Source organism: Rhinolophus sinicus, linkage group LG03 (assembly GCF_036562045.2).
Source record: "Rhinolophus sinicus isolate RSC01 linkage group LG03, ASM3656204v1, whole genome shotgun sequence".
Taxonomy (NCBI): domain Eukaryota; kingdom Metazoa; phylum Chordata; class Mammalia; order Chiroptera; family Rhinolophidae; genus Rhinolophus; species Rhinolophus sinicus.
In genome coordinates, this window is record NC_133753.1 from 156,440,989 (window position 1) to 156,466,857 (window position 25,869).

General features: G+C 43.2%; 1 long non-coding RNA gene across 1 annotated transcript; it reads left to right on the top strand.

The window, feature by feature from the left end:
- Positions 1–25,869, top strand: LOC109454892 (uncharacterized). The gene is made up of 3 exons (XR_002138533.2): positions 1–219; positions 18,022–18,165; positions 25,769–25,869. It is a non-coding gene; the product is annotated as an uncharacterized LOC109454892 (long non-coding RNA).

Consider the following 25,869-nt stretch of genomic DNA (forward strand, 5'->3'; position numbering starts at 1 on the left):
CTACAAAATCCCCATTATCCTTTCTTCTTTTAATAAGGTCTTGGAGAGATGGAGTCAAGTTAAATCCACTTTATTCCCAAAGCCTCAGAGGCTCCAAAGTCCTGTCTCTCTCTGAGCCAGGAGCTTTCTCTTTTACCTCTTCTTATTCATGACTGCCAGAAAAGACTGTCAATGGAACCCTCCCAGGGCTGGCCTGCCAGAGACTAAAATTTCTGTGAGGTAAGTTTTTCCCATCTCAACACCTCATATAAGGGGGGAAAAGAAATGCCCACCGGGAATGTTTTATAATGGTTCTGTTTTGTGGAAGAAGTTTACCTTGTCTCTATTGAGGACATTCCCCACAACCACAATCCCTGGCCGTCATTTCCTTCTCTGATGAGTGCATGATAGTCCCAGGTGGAGGGGCAACAATCTTGGTCTATCTCCCACCCTTTTTCACTCTACCCCAGGGAAGGGAAGTGGTAATGGGAAAAATAAATGGAGCCTGCTTCTCCCAGCATCTTGCTTTTTTCACTTTAGGGGCCACGTCACTCCTGTTCCTCCTCCATGCCCGTGTTTGGGTGGGTGACTCTGCCTAGTCTGGGTTTAGCATCAGTCAGCCACCTTGCCTAGAGTCATACAACCACCATCCAAACTAAGGTTTTATCATTGTAAAGGTGGCGCTTTTGTTCTTTACCTGTTATTAGGTCCTGTCAAAGATCTACTGCAGGTGAGAAGTAGTGACAGGAACTCCAAAATGTATATATCTTTTACTGACTCTGAGTAGATTCTTATTGGACAGAGAGCATTGTGTCATTTTCTGTTCTTTGGCCTTGAGGTATGGGTCACTAGGACACAGGGAAATGGCAACACACTCCTTAACCCATCTTGAGGGCTGCAAGAAAGCCCTGAGATGAGGGAGAATAAGTTAGGAAAACTCTACTTTTTGATGGGGTTAACCTGGTTCTTGTCCTTTAAGGTAGGTAAAAAAAAAAAAAATTCAGACATTCATTATGTTCTGGTCATTTAACTGTTTTCCCTTTCCTTCTACCTACTATATCCTCATAACTATATCTCCAAAAACCTTTCCTGAAGCTTTCCAAGAAGCGTCCCTGGGTCTCTCACAACAGAGTGATATATCCCTCCCTCTTGTTTTCCACTATACATCTCTAATGGCATTTGAATGAATAAATGAATGCATAAACAATGATTTTAAAAATGAAATATTCCCTGCTTGTCCACCTGTAGAAGAGAGATGGAGGCTTCCCTGATCTTCTTCAGGGTTATTTTTCCTCTGCTACTCTAAGCCCTATTGAAATACCTCAGGGAAAGGAGCCCCAGAAGCTCTTCAGCCAATAGCCTGATAAAAAGTATAAAGATCAAGGCAGCTCAGGATATGCAACTTGACTTTCATCACACTGGACTTTGCTTTGCATTGCCTTGGACTTTGGGGTCTGCATAAGGTTTGTCATAGTTAGGTTTGGAGTCTTTTCATTTGGACCAGATATCTAGATGGCCCAGCCTGAGACCAGGTCTCCACCAGCACAGGATGATGAGGCTGAGGGCAGTGTTCCAGGCAATTTGGAGGAACAGAGACTGAGATTGGCTAGAAAAGACCTGAGAAAAGCAATTTTGATGCCTGGATAATCGCCCCCGTTGCTTACAAAGCATGCCAGTGGAAACCTGTCCCAGGGGTTCCAAGCTTAGAAAGTAAAGTGATTGAAGTTCAATCCAGAATGAGGGTAGTGAGGCAATTAAGCAGAGGAACAAGTGGAGCCTTTGCCTGGAGCAACTTCTGTTCCATCAATCGAGAGAATTTACTTGCCCTCAAAGGAAGGTTATTTTAGCACCTGGCACCAGAATTCTCAATATATGAGCTTTGTGGTCTCCTTTGATCTGCACTTACTGGTTCCCGGATTATCAGGCAGTAACTAAGGGAAGAAACACGTTCTCTAGCTTCACTTGGCCCATGGGCTGTGATCTGCTCTGAGGGCTGCAGCCCCATGTAGTCAGCCTACTTCATTTATAGGTTTACTAATCAGGGCTTCCTTCCAAAAACCAAGCTGAAGAGAATTTAGTCACCTCTGAGGTCAATCTATACCTATATCTGTGTTGTAGGTTACCTTTTGCTTCATGTATCTTTCATTCCCTATCCCTGCAATGATAACCCCAGTGCTATGGCTCTACCCAAAGAGATTCAGGTACTATGTTTTCGTGTTTTGTTGTTGTTTGTTTTGGAGGGAGAGGGAATTGGGGTTCAGGTAGCACTGAATTCAGATCTCAGTTCTGTGACTCAGAAATAATTCCACTTCTCAATTTCCTCATCTAAAGAAAAAAGGAACTATCAAGATATAATCTCAGATTTGTTATAAGGAACAAATGAAATATCTTATGTCAAGGACCAAAACAATGACTAGCATGTAGGAGGTATAAAATAAGCGATCACTCCCTTCCTCAACCCATTCTCCCAAGCAGGCCCTAGAGAGTTGTTCTAGATCAGTGGTTTCATTCCCGTGTGTGCTCATGAGACCCAATTACAAACATTTTAGGAGTTTTGTGAGACAGTTGATACCATGCTGGGAGCTTGCAATTGGCCACAGTGGAAGTACGTATATCACAGAAATAAGCAGACACTGTACATCAGGGCTTGTACTCACCCACCTACATATCTGGTTTATCAGCATACCACTAGTGGTTCTCAAGCTGTGATCCCTGAAATGCCAGTAACAATAGCACTTGAAACATTTTAGTGTTGCAAATTACCAGTCACATCCCCACCTCTGAGCCTTGATGAATCACAGACTCTAGAGGTAGGGTCCAGAAACCATGTTTTAACAAACTCTCTTAGTGAGGGTTGTGCCTGGTGTGTTCAATGACTAGCAGAGAGATCCGTGTGGCTGGAGCGAAGCGAGCTAGAGGGAGAGTGGAAAGAGGAGATGGGGTGGTTGGGGGGAGCAGCTCATGGGGAGTATCGCAGACCACCATAAGGATTTTAACTTGTGTTCTAAGTAATAAGGAAATCACTGAAGGGTTTTGAGCAGAAGAACTCTTTTAAATCTCATTGAAAAGGATCACTGTAACTGCTGTGTTGAGAATAGGGATGAGAATGATATGAAGAAACAGTTGCCCGGACCAGGATGATAGAGATATATGTGGCAAGAAATGGTTGGCTTCTAGATATATTTTGGAGATAGAGCCAATAGGATTTGATGTTGGTGGTTTAGATGTAAAGAGTGAGATAAAGGGGAGTCAAAAATGATTCAAAATTTCTTTAGCCTGAGCAACTGGAAGGACAGATTTTTATTAAGATACAGAAAGGATGGGCTGATGGAAGGTGGAAGGATGGTGATCAAGAGATCAGCCCACTTTGTACATGAGTTTAAAAAGTCCACTAGACATCAAGAGGAAATGTCAAAGAAGCCATTAGAAATGAGTGTGGAGTTTGGAGGAGAGGTTGGGCTTAGGGTTTAACTTTGGAAGTCATCACCTTCCAAACAGTACTTGATGAGTTGGGATAACACAGTGAATGCAGATGGAGAGAATACAGAGGAGTCCTGGCCCTGGAAAGCATAGAGGTCTGACAGATGTGAGGAAAACAGCAAAGGACACAAAGAGCAATCAACGAATGTTAGTTCAATTCAAGTTATTGAATCACTCAGTTTAAATAATACATTGCAACTTGCTATACAACTTTAGTTGACATTTCCCAGGGATTCCTATGTCTTTCTTAACCATCAATGAGTAACATAGTCTTCATCCACGGCCTTCTAGGTTAAGGCAGTGGCTGAGTTACATGTGAAGGGTGACCCCCTGAGCCAGTCTGCTTTTTCTTCACTAAGGTTCTGAAGGACACCCCTTTTCCCGAGGGAAATGGAGAACCATTACCACAAGCTAATTGCAGCCAGCAGCCAGCTCAGCAGACCAGTTTGAAACTACGCCTGTGTTTGTGAATGTTTTTGCTTTATCAAAAGGAACATGTAATTATCTTAAAAATATAATTCTCCTCTTTACCATAAGCTGGAACAGTCAAACCTCCTTAAGCCCTGAATGCTTTTACAAGGACAGTGTATTCAATTACCTTTTTAAGCTTTTAAAAGTCTCTGACTCATTTGAGCAAGCAGGGGGAGAAAGACAAAACATCAGTATCTCGCTGGAAAAATATTGTGGTTATTGGCACTGAAACAAAAATAACACTATGATAAAGGCATTGTGTTCCCCAAATCAAGTGTACACCTCAGCTTTTTCTTAAGAAGTCTTCCTGCATCAGGGACTTTACGATACGAGTCATGAATGTTGGCAGCCTACACACTATGACCTTGGAAAAGTTCTTTTCTCTGATCAGTAGTTCCCTCCTGGGTAAAAATGGAGATAATAATACCTGCACAACAATATATGCATGGGAAGCACCCCAAACAATGCCTGATACTCAATTCCCTTTCCATTGCCTTTAAAACAAACATGGCCACAAGTAGCTAAAATGACTACTCCATATTTGAAAGAACTGCTGCTACTATCTGCTCTATCCTTTCACTAGCTTACAGTCCCTCTCCAATTACAGGTATAAAGCAATACAACATGTACTTGGGATCCTGTTTCCCAAAACAGGATATTTTGACTTGAGAACATTAGGGCATAGCCCATCAAAACATCTGTGAACAAAATGTAAAATGACTCAAAAAAAATTACAAAGTAATGTGCAAAGCAAGCATCACTGATCTACTCCAGCCATAACCTTCACCACATCCCTGAAGCCCTTCCTCAAGAGATGGAATAGGTATGGCTAATCCCATTATTTGAGTTTTGTAAACTGAAATTTTAGTGCTTCTTATTGTAACCTAGTCAAATTTAAGGCTCAAAAGACATCTTGTGGTGGATACATGCCATTATACCATTATACATTTATCCAAATCCATAGAATGTACAACACCAAGAGTGAACCCTAATGTAAACTATGGACTTGTGGTGATAATGATGTGCCATTGTCCATCACCTGTAACCAAGGTACCAGCCTGGGGAGCGGGGGGTTTGTTGATAATGGGGAGGCTACACATGTATGGGAACTGGGCACATTTGGGCAATCTCTGTACGTTCCCCTTAATTTTGCTGTGAACCTAAAACTGCTCTAAAAAGTCAAACCTATTTTAAAAACTTAAAGACAAGACTAAATTATATTTAATAAACAAATTTAAAAAAGAATGTCATCCTGAAGTAGCATGCACCTATCTTTATGATCAATAGAGAGGCTCAGTGATAAGTAAGAAAAGAGTTCTCAAATATCGAGCCAAGCATACGGAAACAGTCCTACTCAAGACAGAAAGCCAACGGAATGGCATCCTCAGGGATGAGGGACTGAAAAAAAGTTGGCTGAGCCTTTCATCCACAGCTAGGACTTGGTATGTGAATCACGTTATTTAAAAAATTATTTCATTTTATTTTTTTCAATTATGGTTGACATTCAATATTATTTTATATTAGTTTCAGATGTACAGCATAATGGTTAGACATTTATACAATTTATGAAGTGGTGAATCACTTTAAATTTAGCTTCCCAAAGTAGCTAGTTCCCCCATCTGCTAGACTTCCCCAAGGGAAACCTTCCATCCTACTTCACTCTGGCTCTTTCTAGAAACTTTGTTAAAGATTAAAAAAAAAAAATTTAAATCATAAGAAACAACAAGAAATAGGACAATTGTGATTACTGTCTTCTGGGAGAATGCTTCCAAGGCAACCCAGATTTTACCAGCTCTGAAAGAAATTCAGAGAACAGGTTTCTTGACCACTCACTCTGCCTTTCTTGAAGCTCTCCCATCTTAGCTTCTGTGACAGGTTCTCCTGGAGTCCCTCCAACTTCATGACAGGTCCTTCTCTGTCTCTCCAGTGAGTTCCTCTGCCTCTGGCTACCTCTGCAAATATAAGGGCTCCTCTGCTTTTCTCATGTTCACTCTCAGATTTTCCTTCCCAGGCACCTGGTTTCTCATCTGTGCTGGGGTTTTAAGAGATGGTGCTGGACCCAGGAAGGGGAAAGAAATGGTGTGGAAATTTGGAGCAAAAGGGAAGCAGAGTTGAATGGGGAATTTTTGTCTGAACTCCCAATTGTAGAGGAAATGAAGAGCCAATTTTTTCTGTTGAACAAATTTCAATTACCATTTATATGCTGAGGAATCCCAAATCTGTAACTCTAGTACAATATTTATCATGAGCGTCACACCTTATATCTCCACCTGAATATCCCACAGGAAACTCAAACTATAAATGTCTAAAATCACATTATTCATCTTCTAACTTTAAACTTACTTCTTATTCTGTTTCCTTTTAGGGGGGCCACCATCTGTCTAGTTATCCAAGACAGAAACCTATTCCCAACTCCCCCCAGTCCCATGCCCCAAATCCAATCAGAAATTGTATAAATTCTGCATTCCACATATTTTATGGATCCATCACACCTCTCCATCACTAAGTAAAAGCAGCATAGAGTTCTATAAACTACGCTGATCTGGCCCAAGGCTAGCCCTAGTGATTAAATCACGGAGACATAGGATGGTGAAGAGCTCAAGAGACCCATCATCCTGGCCATACACATTTTCTCCTGCCAATAATTAGTAAACGCCCTGTAGTAAAGTCCTGGGCATTTTTTAATTTTCCTTGGCATCTAATGTTCCCCTCACCTTCCAGTTTCTCTGGAGGCATGTAGTCAACGCTTGAGAATTCAAGGATTCAGGTGTTTGCTGGGTCAATGCTATGACTGCCTGCCCGCTACAGGGAAGGGGTCCACTGAGAGTCAGAATGATACTGCAGCCTCATAATAATGAAAAGAAACACATGCAAAGTGTCCAATACCAAGGACAGACGTTTGCCCTGGGAAGACACCATCCCAGAAAAGATGTGCATATAAACTCGGGCAAACTCTGGAATAGGTTATTAGGCATTTCCTAATTCTACTAAGAACCGAGGAGTCTAGTTCCTGTTTGAGTTCCCTGGGAAAAAAAAACCCTATATATATATAAATAATTTGGGGAGAAGCAGGGGTTAGGAGAAAGCACACAGCATAGGTACATCCCCATCCCAATCAACAGAAAGGAAATCAGGAAAGTATTGTCAGTTCTCATGAGGTGGACATCATTTTATGGGATCAAATTACTCTATAGATGTTTAAAGATAATCTACTCTGGCTAGGCAGTAGGGACAGAAAAATAGAGCTGCAAATAAGATAACCACGATTGTTGTCTCCAACAAGCTTATAGTACAGAGGGAGAGGAAAACAAGGAAATAAGCCCTTACAGAGCAATGCCATTAGAATTGCAACGAGTGTAATGGGCTAGAGTGTGAGATGAGCACAGAACCGGATTTAGGAGAAAGGGTAGCAAATCTTGCTTTGGAAATGACATCCAAGTTGAGATCAGAAGGTGAATGTGTTTCAGGTTGCCTCAGGGAATGCAGATGAGGGAGAACAGTTCTGGGAAAATCAACAACATGTGCAAATCCCACAGAGGAGAAATGGCCTGGTTCGTGTAGGAAGTTCAGTGTGGCTTGTGGAGAATTTAGGCACAAAATAATGAGAGCGTTGACCAAAGTTTGGGGTTTGAACGCTATTATTAGCCATGTGAAAAAATTTAGTTGTCATGTTTTGTGTCTTAGAAATATCACTCTGAAGTGGGAAGAATGGGTTGCAGTGGGAGAAGACTGAAGGAAAGGCCATTTATTAGGAGGTTTACTGCAATCATTTTTATGAGAAATTATGGTGGCTTATATTAGGGAAATAACAATAGGGATGTAAATAAGTTGGCTGTGTTAAAAAAATATTTAGGGTTAGAGTCAATAAGAAGTGATGATTACATGTGAAGGTTTAGGATAAAGAGAAATTAAGGATGACCTCAGGTATCTGATAGTAGCCACTTGTGTGGGAAGAGCATTTACTGTGATAGCGAACTTGAGAGAAGAGGCAGGCTTAGGGAATGGGAACAGAGAAGGATACTAAGCTGAATTCCTGCTGTTTCAATTCTACATTTTCACAGTATAGTCAAATGGAAGTATGCAGTAGGCAATTAAGCATAGAAATTAAAAAAGAGATGTGGACAGGAGGTTAAGACTGGAGAGACAACAGCACATAACAGTGAATGGGAGTAGGTGATACCTACCATGGAGAAGGTGGGAGCTGAAACTCTGAGACTAGCACAAGGCCCAGGAACTGGTCCTTGCAGAGCAGATTGAGAAGATGCCTACAAAGGAAGGCGGACTATTGCTGTGGTCTGGAGAGCAGGAGCTTTTCAAGGAGGGAGTTGACAATAATATGCTGCAGTTCTCAAAAATTGAATCTACATGTTTTGATATGTAAAGATATTCAAATTATATTACATGAAAAGAACAATATGTGTGGTATGCTCTCATTGTATTTTTTCATGCTGAATCTGAATTGAGTATTTGTAGGACACACAAGAGACTGTCAAAAAGAGGTCCTTAAGAAAGTGATACAGGAGAGTCACCGAGAAGGGAAGGGGACTATAAATGACCACTTCATGTACCTCCAGTATTGATGGAATATTTTACCTTGAGTGTATATTACATTTGTATATATTTTTAAGTTAATTAAAAGGGTAAGAGTGACCAACAGTAAGTGGTGCAGAGAAATAAAGTAACTCAAAATGAAAACTATTTATTAGCCTTCTTTTTTCCCCTACTTTTTATTAAAATTTATGGGGGTGACAATGGTCAACAAAACTACATAGGTTTCAAGTGTACAATTCTATAACACATCATCTATATATTGCATCATGTGTTCACCACCCAGAGTCAGTCAGTTCTCTCTCTCTCTCTCTCTCTCTCCGCCCCCCCCGTGTGTGTGTGTGTGTGTGTGTGTGTGTGTGTGTGTGTGTGAGTGTGTGTCTGTGTGTATTGGCTTTCAACAAAGATGTCATTAGTTGATGGAAATCTTTTCAGTGGAATTATGATGCTGCATTTATAGATGGTTGCATTGAAATGGGAGAAAAATAAGAGAAAATCTGTACATGACTCATTCTAGAAGATCGGTTATAAAGAGAACTGAAGAGATGGAGTAGTTATAGGAGGAGCATGGAGTTCAGGAAGGGGATTTCTTAATATGGAGAGTTTAGAATCCTTTGACATCGTGATGGAAGTCACCTCATTACAAAGGGAGTTTCAGCAGAAGCAGGAAGAGGGGCAGGGACTTGACATAGACATCTCAGAAGGGTAACGGGATAGGACTCAGAGAAAAGATATAGAAATTACTCTTGGACAGGAGAGATACCACTCTCGCTGCAAAAGAATGTGAAAAAGAGTTAAGGTCATATAAGTAAGTCTGTAGGGCTGCTAGCAATAACATACACCAGTGTCTTAGACTTTTGAAATTTCCCTCAATGCAAAAAAAAATATGAATCAAATTGTATCCTGCAGGCCTATAACAGAGTCATTTAGAGTTTGAATACTGACATCTATGATAAAAATATAATCTCTCTTTAATATCATTATTGTGCAAAGCAAGCACATGTGCTAGTAAAAGACCTTATTTACAATTAGTACCTTTGAAGGGGTTATGATTTATATCTGGATAACTTGCATGAATTATACATTGTGTATTCATTATTTACACCCAAAAAGTCATGCAATGTGGTGACATTTATTTTATGAGTAATGCTGTGAGTTTCCTGAGGGCAGGATTTATGTCTTCTTTATCTTTATGTACTTGTATTCAAGCACCGTGCCCAGCACAGAGTCACTGCTCAATTAATGTTGAATGAACAAATAAAGGTAATTCGAAAAAAAAAAAAGCTGGTGTTTTATTCTATCCTGTACGCACCACCCCAAATTTTTAAATGTAACTATGAATATGTATAAATTGCCATACATTTTTTTATTCTTTAAAGCCTAAAATAAGAAATTGCAAGGGTGCTTTCAGAAACAAGGAGGAAAGAAGAGGTTACAAGAACTCTAAACAGTGCAGACTGGCCTGTGTATATTTATTCCATATTGCTCACTCCAGCGTTAGTCATGGCTTCAAAATAATAGCACAACTTAATGCATTTTCACATCTCAAAAGAAGGTTACACTCCTCATGCCAGCCTGCAGTACACAATTATAGGGGAGAAACCACAGGGAGTACCCAGTTGCTAACAAGCATCTCCCAGGACATCTGAGGATTTTTACCAATACATCCACTCACCAGAGCTGCCTTGTGCAAATTCAATGAGAGCTTTCGTTTAGAAATAATGCATCCTGATGGCAGACTCATCTAAAGGACCAGATTGCTCTAAGGGATTGCAAGGCGTGGAGCTCTGTACATCTAAATAATTGACTCCATTATATTTTTTTCTTCGCCTTGGCTACAATTAGAATTCATTACTGTCTGAGGGCTATTTCCCAGTCTGTATAAAAGGAGTTAGATGTTGAGATAACTGATTGGAAATATGTCCACATACACAATTTTCTCTCCCCACTGGTACTTACAATGGCTGACTAGAAAAAGGGCCAAGAATATACAACATATCACCGGCTTAGGCGCATCCCCAGGTGGGCCAGCTCTGACAGGGTGAAGGCAGACTGAATGGAAAGCCATTATTTATGTGCACTCTCTGCTTTTACTCAACAGGAAGAAGCCCTTTCGGAAGTACTCGATTTATTTTTCCAAGTAAATTGAAAGGCTGGCCTTCTATACACAGAGCACTCTCTGTATAAATTATAGAGCTTGCCTTTTGACTGCCACACACTAAGATGGGCAGTGTTTTGTTGAAGCATTCTTCTAGAATACCCTGTGTTTCTTTCTGCTCTTGTTCTCACCATATGTGCTGTACTTTGACAAGCTAACCTCCGGCTATTTTCTTTTGCCTAGCTTAAGACATTTAGGAGAAAAAGGAGAGAAGGAAAGGAATAAAGTGATATGCAAAATTAGAGCGTACGCAGAACAAGATGGAGGCCTCAGTGTGGGTATGTGTGGCACCTGTTTTCTGAAGAGTTTAAGGTGAAATTACACAAACTCACTGAGACTCGCGAGTATATTCATGGCATAAGCATTCATCACATCATAAAAGCAAGGAAGCAATCATCTTGTATACTGTCCCAAATTTTAAGCCTCAGCTTCCTCATCTGCAAAATGGGAATAATGCATACATCATGGGGAAGCCATGAGGATTAAATGAGATCACACAGTGATATGCTCAGCACGGTTCCTGGTACCATGAAATCACTCAGTCCATTAGGATCATAGTCATGATTAAGCAGAGTAAGAATCTTACCTTTGGCTGCAAGATTAACTGCCAGATTACCTTGATCCATGAAGTATAAGGCCACTCACCACATCAACCTGCATTTCAGAAAAAAATAAAAGGTCTTAGGCATTGATTCATAGCAGTTACCAAAGGAACCTGGTTGTTATTAAACACTGAAAATGACTGAATTATCCTCAAATGCACAGAGTCACAGCATAGCTGGAAAATGCAAGAGCATGGCATCCTACAGCACCTTCACAGGCACCACCCCTAGACCACAGATGGAAGGTCTATGCCCTGGCCGAGGCCACCCAGTATAGCAGAGGCCAACCTATGGGAACCTCTCCTATGTCTCCTCAGCACTAACCAACCAGGTGGCTCCCTCCTGCATGCGCCTATGCCTCTTTGCCTGAGGACTGAGGGCTTTCTCTGGCCCACTGAGCTGGATAGTGGAGTGAGCAGAAATGCCAAGGAGTTACTATCCCCTGGAACAGACCTCTACCAACAACTGGTGGAAGTTGGTGGATTGCTAGCTCCTTGGGTGGATAACCTGAGACATTTCTACACTATCCCATTTGGCTCCCCAGCAGGATTGAGCCCTGGCTGCGTACAGCAGTCACCTACTTAACAGTGCCATCATCAGTTTCTTTCCCTTCCTTCTCTCACTTCCCTACTTTATACTTAGCGTTTCTTAACACCACCTCCCAAATCTTTGTCTTCTGGAAACACCCAACCTAACACACCCATAAAAGATGCTTCTTTCAGGCTCCATGAGGAGCCCCCATCTCCCCATCACAGAGCTCCCATTCCATCATGGGCATTATTATGAGAGCCATTTCCATTTATGGATTTCTAATTTAAGGACCTCATATACAGCTTCCAAAACAACTTCTTTCCTGTGGGAAAAAACACCAGCCAACATATCTGGAGAGCTCACCTTGTACCAAGCATCAGAAGAATCAATTCTCATGCACTGTCTCTAACCATCACAGTACAATAGGTATCACTATTATCCCCACTTGCCACATGTGGAAATCCATCCTTATTGTCTTATCCCAACTCATCAAATACCATATGAAAGATGATGATTTCCAAAGTTAAATCCTCAGCCCAACCTCTCCCCCAAACTCCAAACTCATTTTTTTTATTTTTATTTTTTTAAGGAGAGCGCAGCTCACAGTGGCCCACGCAGGGATCAAACTGGCGACCTTGGTGTTATTAGCATTATGCTCTCACCAAATGAACTAACTGGCCTCCCCTCCAAACTCATTTTTAATGGAAGTTAAACCACTTGCCATAGTCTAATAGAGCAAGTAAGAAGGAGAACTGGGTTGGAACCCATGCTGGTTTGCCATTAATGCCCAGGAAGTTGAATTCTTTATGCTCCCTACAAAACCTATAAAACCTTCTGAGGAGCAGTTCTGGGGGCTGTATATTTATAGGGCATGACTGGGTAACTAACATATTTGGACTTACTGGACATTTTCCTTCTTTCCCATTAGCAACTTGCAATCTAGTCTGCTTTCCCCCAGTCTTCAGTCACTTTCAATATAAGTCTAGTTTAATGGCATGAGTGGTATGGCAGAAACAGATATTTGCTGCCTCACATCATTCTCCACTTCCTTCCTCTGACAATAGAGCCCCTTAGTTTTTGTTCATGTTTTGTTTTTAACAGGACTTTATTGGGGAAGTGTGTACTTCCAGGACTTTTTTTTTTTTCCAAGTCAAGTTGTTGTCCCTTCAATCTTAGTTGTGGAGGGCGCAGCTCAGCTCCAGGTCCAGTTGCTGTTGCTAGTTGCAGGGGGTGCTGCCCACCATCCCTTGAGGGAGTAGAACTGGCAACCTTGTGGTTGAGAGTCCACACTCCAACAAACTGAGCCATCTGGGAGTCCAGTGGCAGCTCAGCTCAAGGTGCCTGTTCAATCTTAGTTGCAGGGGGTGCTGCCCACCACCCCTTGTGGGAGTCGAGGAATAAAACTGGCAACCTTGTGGTTGAGAGGATGAACTCCAACCAACTGAGCCACCCCGGAGGCAGCTCAGCTTAAGGTAGGTGCCATGTTCAATCTTAGTTGCAGGGGGCGGAGCCCACCATCCCTTGCAGGACTCGAGGAGTTGAGGTTGAGAGCCCACTGGCCATTGTGGGAATCGAACTGGCAGCCTTAGGAGTTAGGAGCACGGAGCTCCAACCGCCTGAGCCACCTGGCCAGCCCCAGCCCCTTAGTTTTAACTGAACACTTGGCTGCCAGCAAGAGACTTCCTCTCTCAACCTGTCTTGTAACCAGATGTGGCCAGATAATGTAAATGGAAGTGCTGAGGACAATTTTCATCACCTACCAGGTTATGGTTTACCTTCCTTCTCCCTTCCTTTGGGAGCGAATTCAGATGTTGGGGGTCACAGAGTTTCAACAGTGACCAAGAGCATGAGGATAACACCCACGGGTGGCAGGACAAAAAGTCTGGGTCCATAGAACCCCACACAGAACTGACTTGCCTCTGATCACCTATAAGCACATAGTGTCACCTGAGAGAGAAAACATTTATCTAGCTTAAGCCACTGTTATTTGTTCTACTTTGAAGGAGACAAACCCAAATCCTAAATACTACAAAGAGAGAAGAGAGAAGGGGGAACTGAGAAGAAAGTCAGTATGAAAAGGGTATAGGGCCATCGGGGTTGGGGAGGGTGGGGGACATTAGAAAGGAAAGCAAGGCTCAGAATGGGGATGAGCTGTATTTTATTCATTTGCTTGTTTTAAAGTTTCAGAAACACAAAAGAAGAGGAGGAAATTAAAGCCAGAGAAAAAGGGAAAAGCAAGACAACTTCTTTTATCCTGCCTCTTGGGAGGCTGTGGGTGGCAGGAAAACAGAAGGGGAAAGGAATCCCCAGCTGTTATCAGAACCCATAAAAAGTTCAAACCCAGCCTTCTGCTGGGGAGAAGATGTCATTGACTCCAAAGTAGAGGGGGTCCTTGGGATTAACTAGGTGTCCAGAGACACCTTAGCATATGCAAGGACCTCAGTTAACCCTGGGCTTTCCTCACCCTGGAACAGAACCAACTTCCTCCTCACATTAGAGGGAGGGTACCCGTCAGTCATTGCAGTTGACCATGTTTCCACTTTACTCACAAGTATGATTATCATATAATGCGAACAGGTGTAAATTTCTAGTTGTTTTCTAAGAGGACACATGCTTTGAAACATCCATGTCCAGAGTCCACATAACAAGACATTGTCAGCTATTTACATTAAAAAATATAGCTACTCTGAATTAAGGAACACTGTCAATATCACATGCCAAATATTCTTCCATGCAATGCCTCAGCCACGGCTGAAACTTTTGTGAGTGAACATCACTGACTGCCTGTTAGGACTTGGCAAAACCCCAGTCCCACACGAGTCCCACACACAGTGTTGCTTAAGCTGGCTGCCAGACCTCAGCAGCTCAACCGCACGCTGCTGGTGCAATGGCTGTTGATGTGGCACTTTCAAAGCAACGCGCAGATCAATCAGAGAAGGAAATTCGTGATGGTCAGTGAATAATGATAAGTGAGAAAAAATGCAACAACAGCACACAATTTGAATCAAAATATATCAAAAGTTAAAAACCAGCAACTCTGGAAGAATATGAACTAAGTATGTAATCCAGGTGTCCCATCTCCCTTGACAGGAGTTATCTTGAATCATTCTTGCCTCTTAACACCAGTGGTCTGAGCACCCATTCTGCAGAACTTCAACAAGCCCAATCTTTGGGGTATTTTCCTCCCTCAACTATTTCTGAATTTTTTTGGATATGCTTACACATCGCATAAGTCAGTCCTAGCTGACACTTGCTACCTCAATCAGCCATCTTGGGCTCGGCAACTCATCCCTCCTGTGAGTCATTACTAGGCGGCTCATCCCTAGTTGTTCAGACTGTTGTCTTTTTCCCTGAACTATTTCTCCCTGAGCACTAACACCCTCAGGAATGGCTGAGGCCAGGAAATAATGTCTCACAATAGACAGGATAGGCGATACTCCAAGGAATAACAATGCAGAAATAAAACCTTAAGCAGGCTACGGGACACGACCCATCCAAGGATTCACAGACCAGGCCACTCTACAGGTGGTGCATCCAGCTTATCCCTCAGTCCTCTCAGGCCCACAAAATGTTGTGGAAGAAGGGAAGGAGATCATACTTTACTCTGACTGGACTTCAAGTAGTTTAGAACTTCTCGGCATCTCCATAGAACATAGTTTCCTTTTAGCCCTTAGTTGGCCCTTCTGGTCAACATCCCTCAGAGATGCAATTCTGACCTCAAGAAAGTGTGACTTCCATATCATCAGGCAGAGCCTCTGGACTCCTCAGTGTCCTGAATCTGATTTGGGCTTTATCATGTATAAACCAATTTATAGACTTGAGGAATCTACCTTAACCTCTAACTAAAAAGAAACTGCCAAAAGCTTAGAAAGATGACCTCTCTCTCCTGCCTCACCCCCCCTTTATTCTGATCAAGGTTTCAAAACTATTAGGGTTTAATAGGCCTGGAATAAAACCACTGGAGAGCACAGGGAACATTACAGTTACTCCATGCCATATGAAATTCAAAATTAAAATAACCCTAACCCATAATGTAAGTGTAAGGAAATCCAACTAAACTCTAATTTTTCTCATGACTTTGATGCTTTTTCAAACAATTTTTTTAATTCAAATATTTTCTGTAGAGGCTCTCATTTTCTTTGGGATCCTTCCTTGCCCTCACCCCACTCAGCTTCCTGGATAGCCCAGCACTGAGTCCAGTGTCAGAGTTCCCAGTTACACATGGGGACCTTAGTCCTAGAGCACTGCTAATGATACAGTTGAACACACACACACACACACATACACATCCCCTCTCCAACGTCTTCCTATTGGAGTATTCATGGGGAAAAGAGGGGTTCTCAACTCAGCAGTCAGGTTGAGCTACACCCTAGATGATGTAGAACGAAAGGTAGCCCTCACTTTCCTTTTGTCTTCTATTTCCTCTGAAGGTTAAACCTGAAAGTCAAAGGCAACCTCATATGACTCATTGAGTTAACAATGTTTGTTGAGTACCTATCATGGGTTGATCAGTATCTCCCCAAAATTCACATCCATACAGAACCTCAGAATGTCATTTATTTGGAAACAGGGTCTTTGCAGATGTAATTGGTCAAGATGAGGTCATGCTGGAGTAGAGTAGACCCTAAATCCAATGACTGTCCTTATGAGAAAAGAGCAGAGGACACACAGAGATAAATAGGGGATCGAAGGTCATGTGACGATGGGGGCAGAAATTGGAGTGATGTAGATATAAGCCATGGAACCAACTCCAAGGATTGCCAACAATGATCAGAGGCTGGATGAGAGGCATGGACCAGACACTGCTCAGAGCCTCTGCAAAGAACCAACCCTGACAACACCTTGATTTCTGACTTCTGGCCTCCTGAACTGGGAGAGCACATTTCTGTGATTTTAAACCACCCCATTTGTGATGATTTATCGTAGCAGCCACAGGAAACTAATACAGCTCTTAATATTTTCTAGGCACAGTACCAAGCACTAAATGTATAGCAATGAGCAGGACAGATTAGGTCCCTATTCTCGTGTAGCTGAAATTCTAGTGGAAAAGACAAACAATAAGCATGTAACCAAATAAATAAATAGGAGTATTTCAGAATGTGATCACTTTTATGAAAAAGCAAAACAAGACAGAGATTTGTGACAGAGTATGACCAGGGCAGAAGGTGGGCGATAGTGCTTTTTCAAGTGGATATTTCTGTGACGTTCACACAGAGAGTGTCTATTCTACCCACTAACTCTTTCTCCACTCCAGCCAGGATACTCCAGGGAAAGTGGTCCCTTCAATTTCTGTGCATTCCTCTCATCCCAACCACAGAGATCTGGCCTCTCCTCCCTTCTCCTCTCCTCCGAACCTGTGCTGTAGGGTTCCAATGGCAGTTCTGCCTCTGACATAGCATTCTTTGTTCACCCACAGACGTTACTCTTCCTTCACATGCTCTCAAGCTTGAATATGTATCAAAACTGACAAGAATTGCTTGCACTCCCTTCCAATCCAGCTTGCACATAATAGATGTCAGTATATTTCTTCACCATACTAAGGGAGCAGATCCAATTTGACTTAATTACCACCGGAGCTCTGTAAACAGCCGCTAGTCAGTGCTGAGCCCTGTGGTTTATGAACACCACAAATGACAGGAAGCTGCATGGGGAAAATAGCCTGAGCTGCTTTTGGCATGTTCATTTCTGAGTACAGATACTCCCATTCATCAATGGGGACATTTATGAAACCTGGGCTGTCAAGGTGATAGTCTAGAAAGGAGCAAAAGGGGCCCAGAGTGTTATAATGATGAGGCCATCTCTGAGCAGAAGCCCTACAACAGAAATGCAAGATGCTCCATGGGAACCAGAATCAGCCAGACACGTGAAACAACCCCCTTGTGAATGTCAGTGCTACCATGTCCCCGCCCCCACTCATACACCTCGGCATTCGGAAATCAGTGCCGACCCAAAAGCAAATTCATTTAACCAGAACTTGACTTAAGAGAAAAATTTGCAGCCAACAAGTGCTTGGTTTCACAAGATGAAAGCTGCTACACCACCATCTGATAGACTGAAAATGGCAGCATTGGGCACAGAGAGAAAAAGCAGTGAAAGGAAAGCAGGCACCTCCTTTGTCCTCAACAGACTCAGAAGCCCTGAGTTGAGGAACTCGCACTGCATAGTGACAAGCAGTCAGAGGCGTTACTCAGAGAGTGACATGCTCAAGTGTGAAAGTGGGTTCTTACTAAAACGCAAATTCTGGTTCCATAGGTCTGGGACAGAGGCCTAGGATTCTGCATCTGGAACAAGCTCCTGGTGATACTGACAGTAGATTCCAGAGAACTGGTGGCACTATGAGGATGGACAGGGGAACGAGCCCACTTAGGAGGCCGTTGGGAGCACCTAGGAGTCCAGGTAACAAGCAGTGCCATTCTGCTTCTCCTCTCTGGTAACATCCAAACTGGGGCAATGAGAAACTTTGTTACATGTTAGGTGTAGCTTATCACCAGCAAAATCACTTATTAATAATTCAATTACATATAGCAATTCTATATGTTGAATTAAGATAGGTCTCTCATGCGGGAGATCCTGATCTCTGCGCCATTTGTCATGCAGGCTGTCGTTCAGGGTCTCAGCTCCCGCTCCCCACATAAGAACACAGGACATGGTGAGGCCAAATAGGAACACCCACAGAGCCATAGATAGGGGAGTCATACCACTATATTCTCGGTGGCGTCTGGGCTGGAGACACAGGAAACAGGAGCCACACAATCCATAACCCTCACTCCGCTGCTTGCAGGCTCAGCCACCATCTTCTTGCTAGCCCCCATTTTTGCTGCTAGCATAGCCTCAGCAGTTATATTAGTGGCCAATGGCTCACTGGTTACAGCTGATGGCCAACTAGCCACAGCTGATGGCCATTTACTACCTGAGCCAGCACCTTTCCACGTGAGGCCGAGAGCCTGGAAACTGCACTCCTGGCTCTGTCCCCACACTCCAATCCTACAGGATCTCGCCTCACAATCTACACGACAAGCATCTTCCGCGAGTGGTCCTGTGTGAGGAGCCTGGAGGTGAATGCAGTATCCTGGACACAGCCAGGCTCTCTGGACACAGCCAGGGTTTCTCAGGGCACCACCAGTCCTGCTAGACACAGCCATACTTCCTGGGCTTCCCAGGACACCACTAGTCTTCCCAGGCACATCCAGGGCCCCTCAGGGCACTGCCACACCCCCGGGCACAGCCAGACCCCCCCCCCCGACTCAGCTAGGGCCCCCAGGGCACTGCCAACCTCCATGGGCACAGCCCGACTTCCTGGACTCAGCCAGGGTTTCTCAGGGTACCATGCTGCAACAACAGCGACCCACAGTCAAGGTGCCCACACATTCTCAATGACAGCCGGTCAAGACACAAAAGCAAACAACCACCAGTGCCACACACATGGTGGTATGTTCCCAAGCAAACAGTCAAACGATCCACTAAACCAGGGACGGAAAGCAATTCTCCACAGTCCCCAGTCATTCACCAGGGCTGTCCTGGGGGTGAGGGACAACCCTGACCCCACCCTCATCTCCCACGGAAGACTCAGCAAGCGCCCCTCCCCCCACCACAAGTCCCTCATCGGGCCGCTCCAGCAAGAACCTCCCACCTCCCACCTCCCAGCCCCAAGGCCGCAACAACCTTCGCCCTCCCCAGCCCACCCTGGCCGGAGAACCGTCCATGCCCTCCCACCCCTCCACGGGGGTCCAGCTCCCCGGCAGGTGCTCCCCCCAACCCCCCCCAAGACCGAGTGCCCACACGCACAAACTGCTCCACCGCCCCTCGGAGAGCCCCAGCAGGCACCGTAGCCTGCTCACTGCACCATGTGCCACATAGGGTGGCATGCGGGGTCTCTGGTCCCGCTCCCCACATAAGAATGCAGGACATGGTGAGGCCAAAAAGGAATACCCATGGAGCCATAGGTAGGGGAATCATACCACTATATTCTCGGTGGCGGCTGGGCTGGAGACACAGGAAACAGCAGCCACACGATCCGCATCCCTTACTCCACTGCTTGCTAGCTCAGCCACCATCTTGTTTCTAGCCTCCATTTTGCTGCTAGCATAGTCTCAGCAGATATATTAGTGGCTAATGGCTCACTGATTACAGCTGACAGCCAACTAGCCACAGCTGATGGCCATCCAATCACAGTTGATGGCCATTTACTGCCTGAGCCAGCACCTTTCCACGTGAGGCCGAGAGCCTGGAAACTGCTCTCCTGGCTCTGTCCCCACAGGTCCAAAGATAAATATAAGTAGTTTTTAAAAGATGATAAACCAGTGTTTCCAATCAGCCCAAATGTGACAGCCATCTAGGGAGCAGTTAAAAACACCAATGTCCAGGTCCGGCCCCACAGCAACAGAATTCAGATCTCTTGGTCCAGCATGTGTCGGGGTGGGGGCAGGGGGAAGGAGGGGAGAGGGAGACAGCCCTGAAGGGAGGGATGAGAAAACTCTCAAATAAGAGAGAATGGAGAGAAAGATTCAATCCACACATTTCTTATTTTTATCCCCACTTCTTTCAAATTCCACGTCTTGCTCCCATTGATGGACTCTCCTTCTCCCCAGTGCTCTCCTATTCAAATTGTTCCATGTATCTGCAGCATCAGCATCACCTGGGAGCTTATTAGAAACAATTGCTAGCCCCTCCCAGACCTCCTGGATCAGAATGTGTATCCCTGGGTAATCAGTGTGCAGGCTCAAGTCTGAAAGCTGGGCTCTGTGTGGCCTTGAGCCCAAGCTTTCCTGCGCAGAGACAAGCTAGGTTCAAAGGCATCATTAACCTGCTCGGGCAATGCAAACTTGGATCAGAAGCTGCTTAGACCCCACCAGGCGACGGCAGGAGAGGGTGCCTGAAATGTATAATTGATTTACATCATCTGGCTGTAACCCAGTGAAAGCCAAGTTGTCTTTCTCTGCATTGATATAATTACCGGTATGAGGGGAAGCAGGTTCCTTCTCCAGATCAAGTAATCTTGTTATTTATCAGCCTGTTTTAGCTCCACTTCTGATTAGCAATTTATTCTGGGTGGTTATTGCCTGACCACACTTGGTTCTCGTTACTCATTCTGTTCCCACCAGCAACAATTATTTAGCTCTCGGGATGATGGAAGCATAGATGATTACACATATTTGCATTTTCTGTGCATTTTTGTGTTTTTCTTGCCTTCCCCTATAGACAGAACATTACCTTAGGACCATGATTGATTTTTTAACTCCTCATAATATCCATCAAAGCAGAGCTTATTGAAAAATGTAATGGATACTGCTGGGTGATGCCAGAAATCATTCTTAACGCAGTTTATCTCAATTTTCCATCTCATGGACTAGAAACAAAATTGTTTTAAAGCCACATGGGAACACCTTCTGCACTGGCATTATAGCAGCAGCCTCCTGACCTGACTGGCATTTCTTCCTGCTCTACCTGGACCCTTCTCCATGAGCAGCCATAGTGACCCTTTGAAAACATAAGTCATATCATATCATTCCTCTTCTCAAACCCTTTTGATGGCTCCCATCTCACTGAAGTGCGAGCCAAAGTGGTCGACCAGGCCCCACACAAACCAGCCCCCACTTGGCACCCCAGGCTCTTCTCTAACTCCCCATCACTCACTGCTGTCAACTACTAATGTCCTTCCTATTTCTGAAACACACCAGGACTGCTTCCTCCAGTACTTTTAACTTGCCAGTTTGTATGCCTAGTCTCCCAGATCCAAGTCTTGCTCCCTCACCACCATCCATCTTTGCTCAGATGTCACCTTTGCTGTACGACCTTCCTGACCATCCTATTTAAACTGCAACTCCCCACCCCCACCTCCAGCACTTCCGAGCCCTGCGTCCTGTTTTATTTTTCTCTATAACACTTATCAACATCTAACAGAGCAGGTAGTTCACTTATTTCTTTTTTACCGTCTGGCTTCCCTAAAATGGAAACTTTTTGAGACCTATAATTTTTGTCTGTGTGTTCACTGCTCTAGTCTTAGCACCTAGAACACAGACTAAGGTAGTAGATACTTAATATAGATTTGTTGGCTGAATGAATAAAATAGCAAAGAACAGTACAAGATAGAATATAACTAAATGTTAAACCATATAATTGTGTATTATATATAAACTATATAATTGTATAACTATCTATTGAAAATCTGTGTTATAGAAGTTTTACCAAAAAATCATTTCATATCTCTGTTTTAAAGCCTTAATATTTTTTACTTTCTTTTAGGTACGTTCTATTAGAGCCATGGCGACCTTATTTTCAAAACCAATCATTAGTAAACACAGAGCAGGAATATATTGTATTTAGAGAAGCAAACCTATAAAAAATAGTAAGAAAAATATACCTTTAATAATTTACTGAAAAAAGACAGTGTTAGGAGGGGGAAGAGTTCCTTCCAACCTGCACATCCTCTGGTTAATTTGTCTTCTGTGGATTTTGGCTTAGCCCCAAAAATGGAAAGGCAGTTCTCTTATATGTACTTGAAAAAGGGGTGGGGGGGAGAGAGATTACAAGAAACAGCAGCACGGAGGCCCATGAATGGCTGGGAAAGAAAAACGACCATTACAAGCCAAAAAGTCTCTTTGATTAGGATGTGACTACAGGGTTTTGGCACCTCCTAGGGTTATTTGAAATCATAGAGTTCCTCATGTTTCCCCAAAAGAACCTTTGAATCAAACAATTGCAGATGAATCAGAGAAAACATTCTAATAAACCTAGGAGAAAATAATGATTGGATTAAGGAATCAGTAATGATCAGTGAATAACCATCTATTTTGCATCTATTTTTAAGCATTTCTCTCGGCCTTGCTCAAATATGAGTATGTATTTTATTTAAATAGGTTTTAAAATGGAATAGCTATATTTATTTAGCCACATTGAGTGTAAAACCATGCTAAGTTTTCCATCAACTCTGCCTTGGGAGAACCTAGAGTGTGGGACCCCTAGTCCAGGAGCCACTATTTACCTAGTGACCTCAGATCAGAACTGTATTAAAAGTACCCAGAAGAACAGGGCAGTGACCTGTAGAAACCCACAGTTACAAATGAGTAACAATATCACATCTCTGAAGAAGGGGTTTGTAGAATCCAGGAAAACTTCATAGAAAGTAAAATTTCAGATCATGAATGGTTGGATAAGTAGAGAAGAGTGAAAGCAGGTTTTAGGTAGCTAAAACGGATTCTAGACAGACAACAGCAAAAACAAGCCCCGCATTATGACAGCAGAGAAGCCCCTCCACTCATGCTTCTCAAGGAATTTATAGGACACTGTGCCCCAAGGGAAGCTTCCAGAGGCCCAGTAAGAGCTGTTGTCTGGGGTACGTGGTGTTCCAGAGTGCCAGAGCTGGCGAGCAGATTGTGGCCACCAGCCTGGACATTTTCTCCATTTAATTCTGCACATAAACAGACCTGCCTCAGTTATTTGCAGAGCCTAGGGCAAGAGCATAAATGGAGGCCCACATGCCACATATCTGAATTATAAATCAAGCAAGCACATTGTTAAATAAAATTTGTTCTATTCTCCTACCTTCATTGATATACTTTTTCAACAACCTGGATGACCAGATTCCAAAGTAGAATTCTCAGAATTTGTACCAGAACATGACATCAGAGGATGACATCCTGGCGACAATCAACCCCAGCCTCTGACCTGTGGACTGTCGCGTTATCTTCCCAAACCCAGCTCTATCCTGCACCTTTATCCACACACAATGTGGACACCCAGACTACACACCCAGACGGCATCCACAGCGGCTATTGGACCACCCTTCAGGCCTACAAGTTTGCACAGCAGTGGCCCAGTCTGCCTTCTGGAGACAGACCTGGAGACAGGACCCTGGAGGTCCTGGAAGCGGGCTCAAGGTCATTGGGCAGAGAATTCCAGGGTCATGGGTACAAGAGGCATGATCTTGACGGAGTGATGCAGGTTCTATGCGGGCATATGGGGAAAACATGCCTGGACAAAGGCCAGAGAGGATCTAAAGTATGGGGCCCTTGAGTCTGGGAGATGCAGAAATGACTGCCCCAGAAATTTTCTCATGTCTCCTAACGCTCCCAAGGAAACAGGTGGCAAAATCAAAGTCTATACTGCTCCCAAACAAACAGCACTAGACCTCTTATGGATTCAGAAGATTTCCATTACATCGACATCTCAAAAAATCATTCAGGAGAGAGGGCACAAATCTTTCTGACAGAAGAATTCCAACAACTGTAAGTAGGTATCCTCCCTCCAGGAAGTGGAGCTTAAACCCCACCCTCTTGAGCATGGACTAGACTCAGTGATTTGTAACCAAAGCAGAGAGTATAGAAAAGGAAAACTAATAACTTCACAGTGGAGAAAGCTGGCAAACATTACCTTCCCCAAATGATCAAGGTTAAGCTCATCACTGAAAAGTCATGTTGATATCGTGTACCCCCTAACAATAACATGTCAAGTTCAAGAGGAGGGACCTACTTTGTGGTTTCTTCCCCAAAACCGTAACCCCAGTCTAACCATGAGAAAAATATCAGCCACATCCAAAATGGGGAATGTCTACAAAATACCTGGCCAGAATTCCTTAAACCTGTCAAGGTCCTGAAAACCAAAGAGAAACTGAGAAAGTATCACAGACCAGAGATTAAGGAGACATGAAAATTAAATGCAGTGTGGAACCCTGGATTGCATCCTGGCACAGACGAAGGACATTAATGTAGAAACATGTGAAATACAAATAAAATCTGGAGTCTACTTAATCGTACTGTAACAATGTTTGTTTGTTAGTTTTGACAAATGTGCTATGGTAATGTAAAATGTTAGCAACGGAAACAACTGGGTGAGCAGGGTAGGGAAACTCTCTGTATTATCTTGGCAACTTTTCTATAAACCTAACATTATTTCAAAATAAAAGGTTATTTTTAGAAAATGTTCATCCATAGCATCAAAGAATCACAGTATATCCATCACTCTGTCTCCTCGCAGCCTACATTCACTCGATGGAACAATGGGATGGCACTTCTTACATCTGGAAAGCTGATTTGGAGCCCTTTGTCCTGAGATCTCAAAGATGCCAGTTCCCAGCCAAAATCAGTCTGATCCCAGAGGGGCACACAAGTGACAGATGTGCTTGGAACATCAAGATGTGTCTATAAGCATCCCGAAAATAAATAAATAAGGTTTAGAAGAAGAGGAGAAAGGGAAATTACTTGTGGCATGTTTACAATTTGGAACAGCGTAAAATAGGAAACAAATGACTTATATAAAACTCTGGTAATAAACTTGAGGAGGAATCGTAAAACAGACCACAGAGACCATTTTGCTCTGAGATAGAACATTCAGCTGCCAAGCCTCCCTTTAGCAAGCACACAACAAGCGCACCACAAAATGGACTCAAAATGAAATGAACTGTATATGTATGCCACCTTCTGCATCTACTGTTAAAGAGGGGACATTGGGAGTTGGCATTAAACTCCATAGATCAACTGTTTTTAAGAAAAGCATTTGGTTTATCATGGGAAAGGAGTGCAAGACCTTGATCTGGCCGCGTACCAGGTTCCATTCACCTTAACGTCCAGAAAAAACATGAATCACATACACATAAACAGATCCGATTTGATAGCAGTAAAACACGACTTCAAGTATTTTCTGTAGTTATAATTTCCCCAGGCAAAGCATAATGATGCCTTTCCTAATTCATTTGTGTATCCTTCAATCAGCCCCATTATGTTTTAGGGGATCAAAGTCAGGTAACTGCACCATAGCTGTTCTGGGTGAAAAGAGAATCCCAGGAAGTTATCAGTATCTCTTTCAAAAGCCACATTTTGCTCTCTCATTGGAATTCTCACTGTTGAGAAGTTGTTCTTGTTCAAGTGATTAATTAATTATACGAATCTGTAGGTCTTACAAAATTTGGCAGCAATTTAGAAACATCATTCACATAAGATTAGCTATTTTGAATAGATGTTTCAACATCCATCTAGGACTTAATTGTTAAACCTTTCTTTGTCAGATCACCAAAAGGGATTTGAACTCAAAGTGAAAGATATTGCTACAAGCCCATACGGCCCCCAGAAGTACTTTGGAAGACAGAAAGAGATGGAGAAGGAGAAG